The sequence below is a fragment of the Arachis hypogaea genome, chromosome 8 (assembly GCF_003086295.3).
Source record: "Arachis hypogaea cultivar Tifrunner chromosome 8, arahy.Tifrunner.gnm2.J5K5, whole genome shotgun sequence".
NCBI lineage: Eukaryota > Viridiplantae > Streptophyta > Magnoliopsida > Fabales > Fabaceae > Arachis > Arachis hypogaea.
The window spans coordinates 37,906,476-37,918,786 of NC_092043.1; the positions used below are offsets into that span (position 1 = coordinate 37,906,476).

At 35.7% G+C, this 12,311-nt stretch overlaps 1 non-coding gene across 1 annotated transcript; it reads left to right on the plus strand.

Moving 5' to 3' along the window:
* Positions 1-10,914: 10,914 nt before the first annotated feature.
* On the plus strand, positions 10,915-11,018 carry LOC112708554 (small nucleolar RNA R71). The gene has a single exon (XR_003156408.1). It is a non-coding gene; the product is annotated as a small nucleolar RNA R71 (small nucleolar RNA).
* The last annotated feature ends 1,293 nt before the right edge of the window (positions 11,019-12,311 follow it).

The window sequence follows — 12,311 nt, forward strand, 5'->3', positions numbered from 1 at the left end:
TAAATATACAATAACATTATAAAAAAATTTAATATATAATTTTAAATATTTAAAGTTAATAACTTTTAAATTAATAAAAATTAAAATTTTGATAATTTCACACAATAAATTATTTATAATTTATTATTAAAAGTTTATAAATAATTTTAAATATCAAAGTTTATAACAAAGAAAATCAAAATGCATATAAATAACAAATACAAAATATTCTACTATAAAACGAAATAACATTAAACAAACAAATTTTTAACTAACAAAGACACTACTCATCAGAAATCATAATCATTATTAAGTGTTTCAATATCTCCATAATAAACAAGTAATCCAAAATCATCATCTTTAGAAGTACCACCAAAAGAAGTATACGAGAATTCAATTACAACATCAGGCATATCTACTTCAACTTTTATATCTCCTCCATTTAATAAAATAGAAAAAAAAAACTCAATATGAAATCAAAATTAACAACATATATCTTTATGGAATAAAACAAAGTTTGTTATGTCACTCACCATTATCAGTGTATATTAAACTTTCAATGCCTTCAACATTTCCATTAGTAAATTCAGTATCATCCTCATCTGCCATTACTAAAAAATCTACCGTATTAATGTTTTGAATGTCAATTGAATCATAATTCCTCTTCTTTCAATTCAATTTAGATTGAAGGCGTAGGTTATAGGTCACATAAATAATGTCATTTAGTCTTTGATGCTCTAACCGGTTCCTTCTCCTTGAATGAATTTATTCAAAAAGGTTCTAGTTCCTCTCACATCCAGATGAAGAAGATATTTGATGAAGAAGACGAATTGTCATTTTTTATAAATTAGGAGCACTCCCACCATGTAGTCTCTACCATTCACCTACATAGATATAAAAATTAAATATTGTTTAATGTTTATCACTCAACATATTAAACTTTCAAACTAAGTTGAACTTGGGAATAAAATAACTTACTAAGTTCAAGTTTTGTTGCCGCTTTCTTAGCACTTTTTCTCCCAAAACTTTTTTTACAATTTCGATACAATTGTATCTCTTGCATTATAGCAATTAAGTCATCGCAAAGTGTTTATTTCAACATCAATCAAATCAAATAAAGATCTCAAGATATTTTCCTTCTCAACAAAATTCTCACTATAGAAAAAAGCTGGATTTAAAAAGTACGCCGCCGCATGAAGATTGCGCTTCAAATGCTTATCCCACTACATTTTTAAGATACTTGTGTATGACGTATAAATAGATTTTCGATTTCTAAACATTGTCTTGATAACATTTTTGCCTCTTTGCATGCCTTCATATACGTATCTCAAGGAGAGTTTCTCATCAATATCAACAATTCTCAACAACTTAATAAGAGGAACAACAATTTTTATAGTGGTAACACAATCTTGGCAAAACTTACTTAGCCTTTTTGACTAATTTATAAGAAGTGAAATATTTGTCTACCATCAATGCTTACAAATCTTTCCATTAGCCTTGTGCACAATTTTTTTTTACTAGCCAAAATACTTTTCAAAGTCGGTTGAGACTCTGAAGTAGTCATTTCTTTAAATTAACTTTCAATTTGTATGGCAACAATAGCTCTTCTCTTTCCTTTATCTCCCATTGTTGTAGGAACAACATGTTGTATAGGGTTAGACAATTCAGACTTTTGTGCTTATGTTTTCACACCATAAGACCTCTCTTCAAATTGTCCTTTTTTTTATTAGAAACCTTTTGAATTGAAGTTCAACCTCTTCAGTGACTTTGTTACATACTTTAATTTATTCAGAAATTTTTCTAATGTGATATTTCATTCTATATATACCCCCTCCATTATAAGTATTCAAATAAAAAATATATGTATATTGCACTTTATGATTTTTGTCATACTTCACAGTGAAATATTCCCAAGCCAGGTTAGATTTTTCTAGAGAGAAACCTGTTTGAGATTCTTGGATGGCATTAAGTTGTGGTTGTTGATCACTTTGTGGTTGTTCCATCTAAATTACATACAGTATACAAATTACAAATTACATACAATAAAATAAAACTCAGCCTTTACAGCAATTATAACAAAATTTAGAATTACAACAATTCAGAATCTAAAACTATATCAATTCTATCCAGAATACAAAATTATATCAAAATTCTATTCATCATTCAAAATTCAGAATCCAAAATTATATCAAAATTATATATAGCATTCAAAATTCAGAATCCAAAATTGAACTTATATCAAAATTGTATTCAGCAAAATTTAAAATTACAAAATGATTAATTCGTATAATTAACAAAATAAAAAAATGAAAAGTAGAAGAATTCTGCATCAATTCATATAATTAACAAAATAAAAAATTAACTAAATTTAAATCAGTGGACTAAATTCCTTACTGCAGCAACCATCAATTCATATAGTTAATTAAAAAAATAAAAAATAAATTGAAATACACAAGAACTCACCACAACAGAAAACAGAGAAAGCCTAGAGTTTACAGTGGTAGAACAGATGCCCTGTGACGACGTTGACAGAATCTTCAACTGTGCGACGCTAACGACAGAAGCTTCAGAGTTCAGAAGACCAGACAACGATGTCGCTGACAGCAGCTTTGATCCGCGACGATGAGTTCTTTCTGTCCATTGGAGTTCTTTCTACCCACTAACAGTAGCTTCAATCTAGCGTCGATTGTGGTAGGAACGGTGGAGTTTGTTGGAGAAAGACTGGAAGAGGAAATTAGATTTGAGGAGGTGTGGTGAGTGGCTCTTCGAAAATGGGTTGGGTGGTTCAGCTATGTGGGTGCATGGTAATCAATAATTTTTTTTTCGACGTCAAAACGACGCCGTTTTGGTGAATATTGAAAAACCGGTACTTTAAAAAATTCTATCAGTTTGGCCAATTTACCAATTTACCGATTAACCGTTAATTTAACCAATTTTTTATTGATTTTTACAGGACAATTCTAAAATTAATTGGACCGATCAAATGACCAGTTCCTAATTAATTCGGTCGAACTGGCCATTTTCAGAACCTTAATATATATAAATACAAATAAAAAACATTTTTTAAAATTTAAACAATTAAGCTATTAATGGCCGCACGATACGTATAAAAGAAAGCGTAAATCAAATTAATGTGTTGGCCGTAGAATCAATTTATTATTGTCTCAGATAATAGCATGTGCCAAAGATTAATATTAGATGTACTGCAGCATGTAGGTTTTAATAGAGAAAGGACCTGCTTTACAAAAAGTAACTAGTATCTGCAGTCTTCTGGAAACGCCATTACTCAATTTCAAGCAAAATTAAAGACGCAAGGATTTATTATCTTTTTTTATTCAATTAATAATTTGTTCGAAAATGGAAATATTTCTTTACTATATACATAAACCAGTGATATGAGTAGTTTAATCAGCACGTTAATTCCAATCCTATCATCATGCATGTATGTGGTGAATTTCAATTCCCCCACTGTTTAAATTTTAACCAATTGCCATTCTCTCAATTATTGGAATCAACATTGAAAGCTATATATCACTAAACATATATGATAAATGTGACATACATATTCAATGCGCTCGTGCCATCGCTCATCAGCAATAGTGATGATACTACTGTTGAACGAAGTTAATATTTTAAATAATAATAATAATAATAATAATAATAATAATAATAATAATAATAATAATAATGTAGCTTAGGTCCATATATTAATTTCATTCGATATGCATGGGACCGTTACATGAATGTCATTTTCTTTTTTCTTTTTTCTATTTTTGGGTATCTAAGAAGGGCTATATGCAATAGAGATTCCCAAATTGTAATGTCCTCGATCGAATAGACATATTGTAGATGATGTAAGCCATTTTGATTTGGGCACATGAATTATATGTCTCTCATAGAGAGACTTGCCTGGCCTCGATTACATTATATATGTTTGGTTAATAGTGAGTGCACATGGGTTCGCTCATCAAATAGAGACAACATAGGTTATGAAAAAACCTATAAAGGACAGACACGAATACACGGCACCATAAAACACAAATTTAATATGTTCATATCTTTAGTGATGTAGATAATATCTTTATATGTTATATTAATTAATGACAGATTGTGAGGGAAAGAAAGAATTATAACTAAGCTGAATAATACTCGTGATTGTGATATTGAATCAATGTGTTTAAGAGAAATACAATGACTAGGTAGTATTTATGCACTTGATAACAGAATCACACTTTTTGTTATAAGCTACTGGACTAACATTACGTAACTGTATGTTGTAACTATATTATTGACTTCACTATCTGCATTCTTGCTAAATTCTTGATCTTGCTTTGTGTCATCTCCGTTATCGCCCTTCCAACTCACGGTTAATCGAGGAGTAACCTTGACTTTGATTTGAAATTGATAGAAAGAGACAAAAGACAGTGGTTTTGTTAGGATATCAACTATCAGATCCTTTGTGAGCTAATGTGAACTACATTAGTTGACTCTCTCACGGACAAAATAGAGGTCCAATTCAAAATATTTAGTGTGGCTGTGTAGATTAACAACTAACGCTACAAAAAAAAATTTAAATGGCATTAATAATACGAAAATGGCTATAATATTCAAGTATTATGGTGTTATTATGGTGGTTTATTTTATTTCCATAAAATTTGCGAAAAATGGTGAATTTTGGTGATTTTTGCGGTTTTAAATCGCCATTATCTAGGTCCATTATTAAAAAGGAGCCCAAAATTCTATCTTATGAATTCAGATCCAAACTTAAATTGCAAAATTAACGCTGCTGCCATGCACTGGAAGAGTAAGGTCGAAAACGATGCTACCATTGTGGTCTGCTCCAGTGCGATCTGTTCCGGCGACGATCTCCTCAACGGCATTCTTTTTTGACTAAAATCTCCTCCCTCAAGATTCTGTGCTATGAACTAAAATGTTGTTATCCTCTTTAGCGACGATCTCTCTAATGCAATATCCATCGGCGATGTTCTCCTCTAGCAGCGCATTCTCCTCCATTGAGTTATCGTGTTACGAACTGAAATGCTTTCATTGTGTGAGTGCTATTGTACTGAGACGTTTGTCCTCCAGCGATTTTGCAAGAAACTTTTAAAATAGTGACCGATTTTAGTGACCAACAAAATCGGCCCCTATTAGTAACCAATTTTACGACCAATCAAACTTTTTTTGGATTCAAAACAAATCGGTTGCTACATTTCAAGTAGCGACTGATTTAGTGACCACCCACTCTTAGTTGCTAAATCGGTCGCTAAAATAAAAATTAGTGGTTGATTTAACTACCGATGACAAAGTCAATCTAGTCGGTCGCTAAAATCGGTCACTATTTTTTTAACTTAGCGACCGAATTAGCAGCCAAAACAAAAACAAGCTTTTAGGGTATGTTGGTGGTTAAATCGGTCGCTATTTTTAATTTAGCGACTGGTGGACGAAATTGTGATCAACAATAATGGCTCTTTAGCATTAACTCAGCACTTTCTTTCCACAATCTCGTTCAACTAACCAGCAAGTGTACTGGGTCGTCCAAGTAATAAACCTTACGTGAGTAAGGGTCGATCCCACAGAGATTGTTGGTATGAAGCAAGCTATGGTCACCTTGTAAATCTCAGTTAGGCAGGTTAAATGGTTTATGATGAGTTCGAAAATTAATAATAAACAAAAAATAAAATAGGATAGAAATACTTATGTAAATCAATAGTGGGAATTTCAGATAGGCGTATGGAGATGCTGTGCTCCTCTTGAATCTCTACTTTCTTATTAAATTCATCCAATCCTTCTTACTCCTTTCCATGGCAAGCTGTATGTAGGGCATCACCGTCGTCAATGGCTACTTTTAATCCTCTCGGGAAAATGGTCCTATGCGCTGTCACTGCATGGCTAATCGTCTGGAGGCATCACCCTTGACAATGACTACATCACATCCTCTCAGTGAAAATGGTCCAAATGCTCTGTCACAGCACGGCTAATCATCTGTCGGTTCTCAATCAGGTTGGAATAGAATCCATTGATTCTTTTGCGTCTGTCACTGACGCCCAGCCTTCAGGAGTTTGAAGCTCGTCACAGTCATTCAATACTGAAATCTTACTCGGAATACCACAAACAAGGTTATGCTTTTCAGATTCCCGGAATCCTACTCGGAATACCACAGACAAGGTTAGACTTTCCGGATTCCCATGAATGCCGCCATCTATCTAGCTTATACCACGAAGATTCTGTTGGAGAATCTAAGAGATATGCGCCCGGCCTAAGGTAAAACGGAAGTGGTTGTCAGTCACGCGCGTTCATAGGTGAGAATGATGATGAGTGTCACGGATCATCACATTCATCAAGTTGAAGTGCAACATATATCTTGGAATAAGAATAAAAGAGAATTGAATAGAAGATAATAGTAATTGTATTGAAACTTGAGGTACAGCAGAGCTCCACACCCTTAATCTATGGTGTGTAGAAACTCCACCGTTGAAAATACATAAGTGAAAGGTTCAGGCATGGCCGAATGGCCAGCCCCCATGATCTAAGAACTAATCGTCCCAAGATGATCCTAAGATCTAAAGTGATCAAAAGATGTCCAATACAATAGTAAATTAACCTATTATACTAGACTAGCTACTAAGTTACATGAGTAAATGATAAATCACTGATGATCTATCCACGAGCTGAGGCTTTTATTGGAGTTGAACGCCAAGTTGTAATGTGTTTTGGGCGTTCAACTCCGGGTCGTGACGTGTTTCTGGCGTTTAACTCCAGACAGCAACATGTACTTGGCGTTGAGCACCACTTTGCGTCAACAATTCCCGAATAAAGTATGGACTATTATATATTGCTGAAAAGCTCTGGATGTCTACTTTCCAACTTCATTGAGAGCGCGCCATTTGGAGTTCTGTAGCTCCAGAAAATCTATTTCGAGTGCAGGGAGGTCAGATTCCAACAGCATTAGCAGTCCTTTGTCAGCCTCCTATCAGAGTTTTGCTCAAGTCCCTCAATTTCAGCCAGAAATTACCTGAAATCACAGAAAAACGCACAAACTCATAGTAAAGTCCAGAAATGTGAATTTAACATAAAAACTAATGAAAACATCCCTAAAAGTAGCTTGAACTTACTAAAAACTACCTAAAAATAATGCCAAAAAGCGTATAAATTATCCGCTCATCACAACACCAAACTTAAATTGTTGCTTGTCCCCAAGCAACTGAAATTCAATTAGGATAAAAAGAAGAGAATATACTATAAATTCCAGAATATCAATGAATATTAATTATAATTAGATGAGCGGGACTTGTAGCTTTTTGCTTCTGAACAGTTTTGGCATCTCACTTTTTCCCTTGAAGTTTAGAATGATTGGCTTCTCTAGGAACTTAGAATTTCGGATAGTGTTATTGATTCTCCTAGTTAAGTATGTTGATTCTTGAACACAGCTACTTATGAGTCTTGGCCGTGGCCCTAAGCACTTTGTTTTCCAGTACCACCGGATACATAAATGCCACAGACACATGACTGGGTAAACCTTTTCAGATTGTGACTTAGCTTTGCTAGAGTCCCCAATTAGAGGTGTCCAGAGCTCTTAAGCACACTCTTTTTGCTTTGGATCACGAATTTAACCACTCAGTCTCAAGCTTTACACTTGGACCTTCATGACACAAGCACATGGTTAGGGACAGCTTGATTTAGCCGCTTAGGCCTGGATTTTATTTCCTTGGGCCCTCCTATCCATTGATGCTCAAAGCCTTGGATCCTTTTTACCCTTGCCTTTTGGTTTTAAGGGCTATTGGCTTTTTCTGCTTGCTTTTTCTTTTTCTTTCTTTTTTTTTCGCAAGCTTTTGCTTTTTCACTGCTTTTTCTTGCTTTGTTGCTCCTCCCTCATTGCTCTTTGATCTTTTCTTATTTCATGGAGAATGATGGAGTGCTCATGATGTTCCACCCTTAATTGTTCCACATTGTGGCTCAAATCTTCTAAGGAAGTGTTGAGTTGTTCCCAATAGTTATTGGGAGGAAAGTGCATCCCTTGAGGCATCTCAGGGATTTCTTGATGATGAGCTTCCTCATGCATCTCTTGAGATCCGTGGAGGGTCTCTCTTGCTTGCTCCATCCTCTTCTTGGTGATGGGCTTATCCTCTTCAATGGGAATGTCTCCTTCTATGATAACTCCAGCTGAGTAACATAGATGGCAAATAAGGTGAGGAAAAGCTAGCCTTGCCATGGTGGAGGGCTTTTCGGATATTTTGTAGATTTCATTGGAGATGACTTCATGAACTTCTACTTCCTCCCCAATCATGATGCTATGAATCATGATGGCCCAATCCACAGTAACTTCAGATCGGTTGCTAGTGGAAATAATGGAGCGTTGAATGAACTCCAACCATCCTCTAGCCACAGGCTTGAGGTCCAGTCTTCTTAGTTGAACTGGCTTGCCTTTGGAGTCTCTTTTCCATTGAGCTCCTTCCACACATATGTCCATTAGGACTTGGTCCAACCTTTGATTAAAGTTGACCCTTCTAGTGTAGGGGCATACATCTCCTTGCATCATGGGCAAGTGAAACGCCAACCTCACATTCTCCGGACTAAAATCTAAGTATTTCCCCCGAACCATTGTAGTGGTGAAGGGGGTAATTGGGAAGATGTTAGGTGGGGATCCTGTGGGGTCCACAGATCCTGAGGTGATCCTGTGGGGTCCACAGATCCTGCGGTGTCAAAGAATTACATCACTGCACCAAATAGGCATGTAAAATGCCTTTGCATACCATTCTGGTGTTTAAACGCTGAGGTGATGCACGTTCTGGGCGTTCAACGCCCATGTGAAGCATGTTCTGGGCGTTCAACGCCCATGTGTAGCATGTTTCTGGCGTTGAACACCAGTTTCATGCTTGTTACTGGCGTTCAGCGCCAGCTTTTCTCAAGGCACTTTCCTGGCGTTCAAACTCCAGAATGTTGCTTGTTTCTGGCGTTCAGCGCCAGATTCATGCTCTGTTCTGGCGTTGAACGCCAGCCAGATGCTCCTTACTAGCGTTGAACGCCAGTTTGTCCTTCCTCCAGGGTGCGAATTTTTTTCTGCTGTTTTTGATTCTGCTTTTAATTTTTATGATTTTTTCGTGACTCCTCATGATCATGTACCTAATAAAACACAAAATAACAATAAAATAAAATAAAATAAAAATTAGATAAATAAAATTGGGTTGCCTCCCAACAAGCGCTTCTTTAATGTCAATAGCTTGACATTGTGCTCTCATGGAGCCACAAAGGTGATCAGGTCAATGTTGTATAGTCCCAACACCAAACTTAGAGTTTGGATATGGGGTCTTAACACCAAACTTAGAGTTTGGTTGTGGCCTCCCAACACCAAACTTAGAGTTTGACTGTGGGGGCTCTTCTTGACTCTGAACTGAGAGAAGCTCTTCATGCTTACTCTCCTTTATCACAGAGGGATGGCCATGTGCCTTAAACACAAGGTAGTCCCCATTCAATTGAAGGACTAATCCACCTCTGTTGACATCTATCACAGCTCCTGCTGTGGCTAGGAAAGGTCTTCCAAGGATGATACACTCATCCTCTTCCTTCCTAGTGTCTAAGATTATGAAATCAGCAGGGATGTAAAGGCCTTCAACCTTTACTAACACGTCCTCTACTATTCCATAAGCTTGTCTCAATGACTTGTCTTCCAATTGTAATGAGAACAAGGCAGGTTGTACCTCAATGATTCCCAGCTTTTCCATTACAGAGAGTGGCATAAGATTTATCCCTGACCCCAGATCACATAGAGCTTTTTCAAAGGTCATGGTGCCTATGGTACAAGGTATTAAGAACTTGCCATGATCTTGTTTCTTTTGAGGTAAAATTTGCTGAATCCAGGTATCTAGTTCACTAATGAGCAAGGGAGGTTCACTTTCCCAAGTCTCATTACCAAACAACTTGGCATTCAGCTTCGTGATAGCTCCTAAATATTGAGCAACTTGCTCTCCAGTCACATCTTCATCCTCTTCAGAGGAAGAATAGTCTTCATAGCTCATGAATGGAAGAAGGAGATTTAATGGAATCTCTATGGTCTCTATATGAGTCTCAGATTCCTTTGGATCCTTAATAGGAAACTCCTTCTTGCTTGAAAGATGTCCCAGGAGGTCTTCCTCACTAGGATTTTCGTCCTTCTCCTCCCTTGTGCATTCGGCCATATTGATCACATCAATGGCCTTGCACTCTCCTTTTGGATTCTCTTCTGTATTGCTTGGGAGAATACTGGGAGGAGTTTCAATGACTTTCTTACTCAGCTAGCCCACTTGTGCCTCCAGATTTCTGATGGAGGATCTTGTTTCACTTATGAAACTGAAAGTGGCTTTTGACAGATCAGAGACTAGATTGGCTAAATTAGAAGTGTTTTGGTCAGAATTCTCTGTCTGTTGCTGAGAAGATGATGCAAAAGGCTTGCTATTGCTCAGCCTATTGTGTCCACCATTGTTAAAGCCTTGTTGAGGCTTTTGTTGATCCTTCCATGAGAAATTTGGATGATTTCTCCATGATGAATTATAGGTGTTTCCATAAGGTTCACCCATGTAATTAACCTCTGCCATTGCAAGGTTCTCAGGATCATAAGCTTCTTCAGAAGCTGCCTCTTTAGTACTGTTGGATGCATTTTGCCATCCATTCAGACTTTGAGAGATCATGTTGACTTGCTGAGTCAACACTTTGTTCTGAGCCAATATGGCATTCAGAGCATCAATTTCAAGAACTCCTTTCTTCTGAGGTATCCCATTATTCACAGAATTCCTCTCAGAAGTGTACATGAATTGGTTATTTGCAACCATGTCAATTAGTTCTTGAGCTTCTGCAGGTGTTTTCTTTAGGTGGATGGATCCACCTGCAGAATGGTCCAATGACATTTTCGAAAACTCAGATAGACCATAATAGAATATATCTAATATGGTCCATTCTGAAAACATGTCAGATGGACATCTTTTGGTCAGCTGCTTGTATCTTTCCCAAGCTTCATAGAGGAATTCACCATCTTTTTGTTTGAAGGTCTGAACATCCACTCTAAGCTTGCTCAGCTTTTGAGGAGGAAAGAATTTATCCAAGAAGGCAGTGACCAGCTTCTCCCAGGAGTCCAGGCTATCCTTAGGTTGTGAATCCAACCGTATTCTAGCTCTGTCTCTTACAGCAAAAGGGAAAAGCATGAGCCTGTAGACTTCAGGATCTACTCCATTCGTCTTAACAGTCTCACAGATCTGCAAGAATTCAGTTAAAAACTGATGAGGATCTTCAGATGGAAGTCCATAAAACTTGCAGTTTTGTTGTATTAAGGCAACTAGCTGGGGTTTCAGCTCAAAATTGTTTGCTCCAATGGCAGGAATGGAGATGCTTCTTCCATCAAATTTGGACATTGGTTTGGTAAAGTCACCAAGCATCCTTCTTGCATTATCATTATTGGGTTCGGCTGCCATCTCCTTCTCTTGTTCGAAAATTTCTGAAAGGTTACTTCTGGATTGTTGTAATTTAGCTTCTCTTAGTTTCCTCTTTAAAGTCCTTTCAGGTTCAGGATCAGCTTCAACAAGAGTGCTTTTGTCCTTGTTCCTGCTCATATGAAAGAGGAGAAAACAAGGAAAGAAGAGGAATCCTCTATGTCACAGTATAGAGATTTCTTTATGTTAGTAGAAGAAAAAAAGGGAGAAAAGTGAAGGAGAATAGGTTCGGATTTTTAGATGAAGAGAGGTGAAGAGAAGTGTTAGTAAAAAAATAATTAAATAGAATAAGAAAAGTGAGGGAGAATTTCGAAAATAATTTTGAAAAAGAGGTTAATGATTTTCGAAAATTAAAGATAAGATAAGATTAAAATTAAAATTTAAAACAATTAGTTAATTAGAAAGAATTTTTGAAAAAGGATGAGATGTTTTCGAAAATTAGAGAGGGAAAAGTAGTTAGGTGGTTTTGAAAAAGATAAGAAACAAACAAAAAGTTAATTAATTAGTTGAAAAAGATATTAAAATCAAATTTGAAAAGATAAGAAGATAAGAAGTTAGATAAGATATTTTAAAATCAAATTTTGAAAAAGATAAAATTTTTGAAAAAGATAAGATAAAAGATAAAAAGGTTTAATTCAAAAATTTTAAAATTACTTACTTCACTAACAAGAAACTACAAGATAAGATTCTAGAACTTAAAGATTTGAACCTTTCTTAACAAGAAAGTAACAAACTTCAAATTTTTGAATCAATCACATTAATTGTTAGTGAGTTTTTAAAAATTTGATATAAAGATAAGGAAAAGATTTTGAAAATAATTTAGAAAAGATTTTTCGAATTTTCGAAAAATAAAATAAAAAAAATGAAAAAGATATA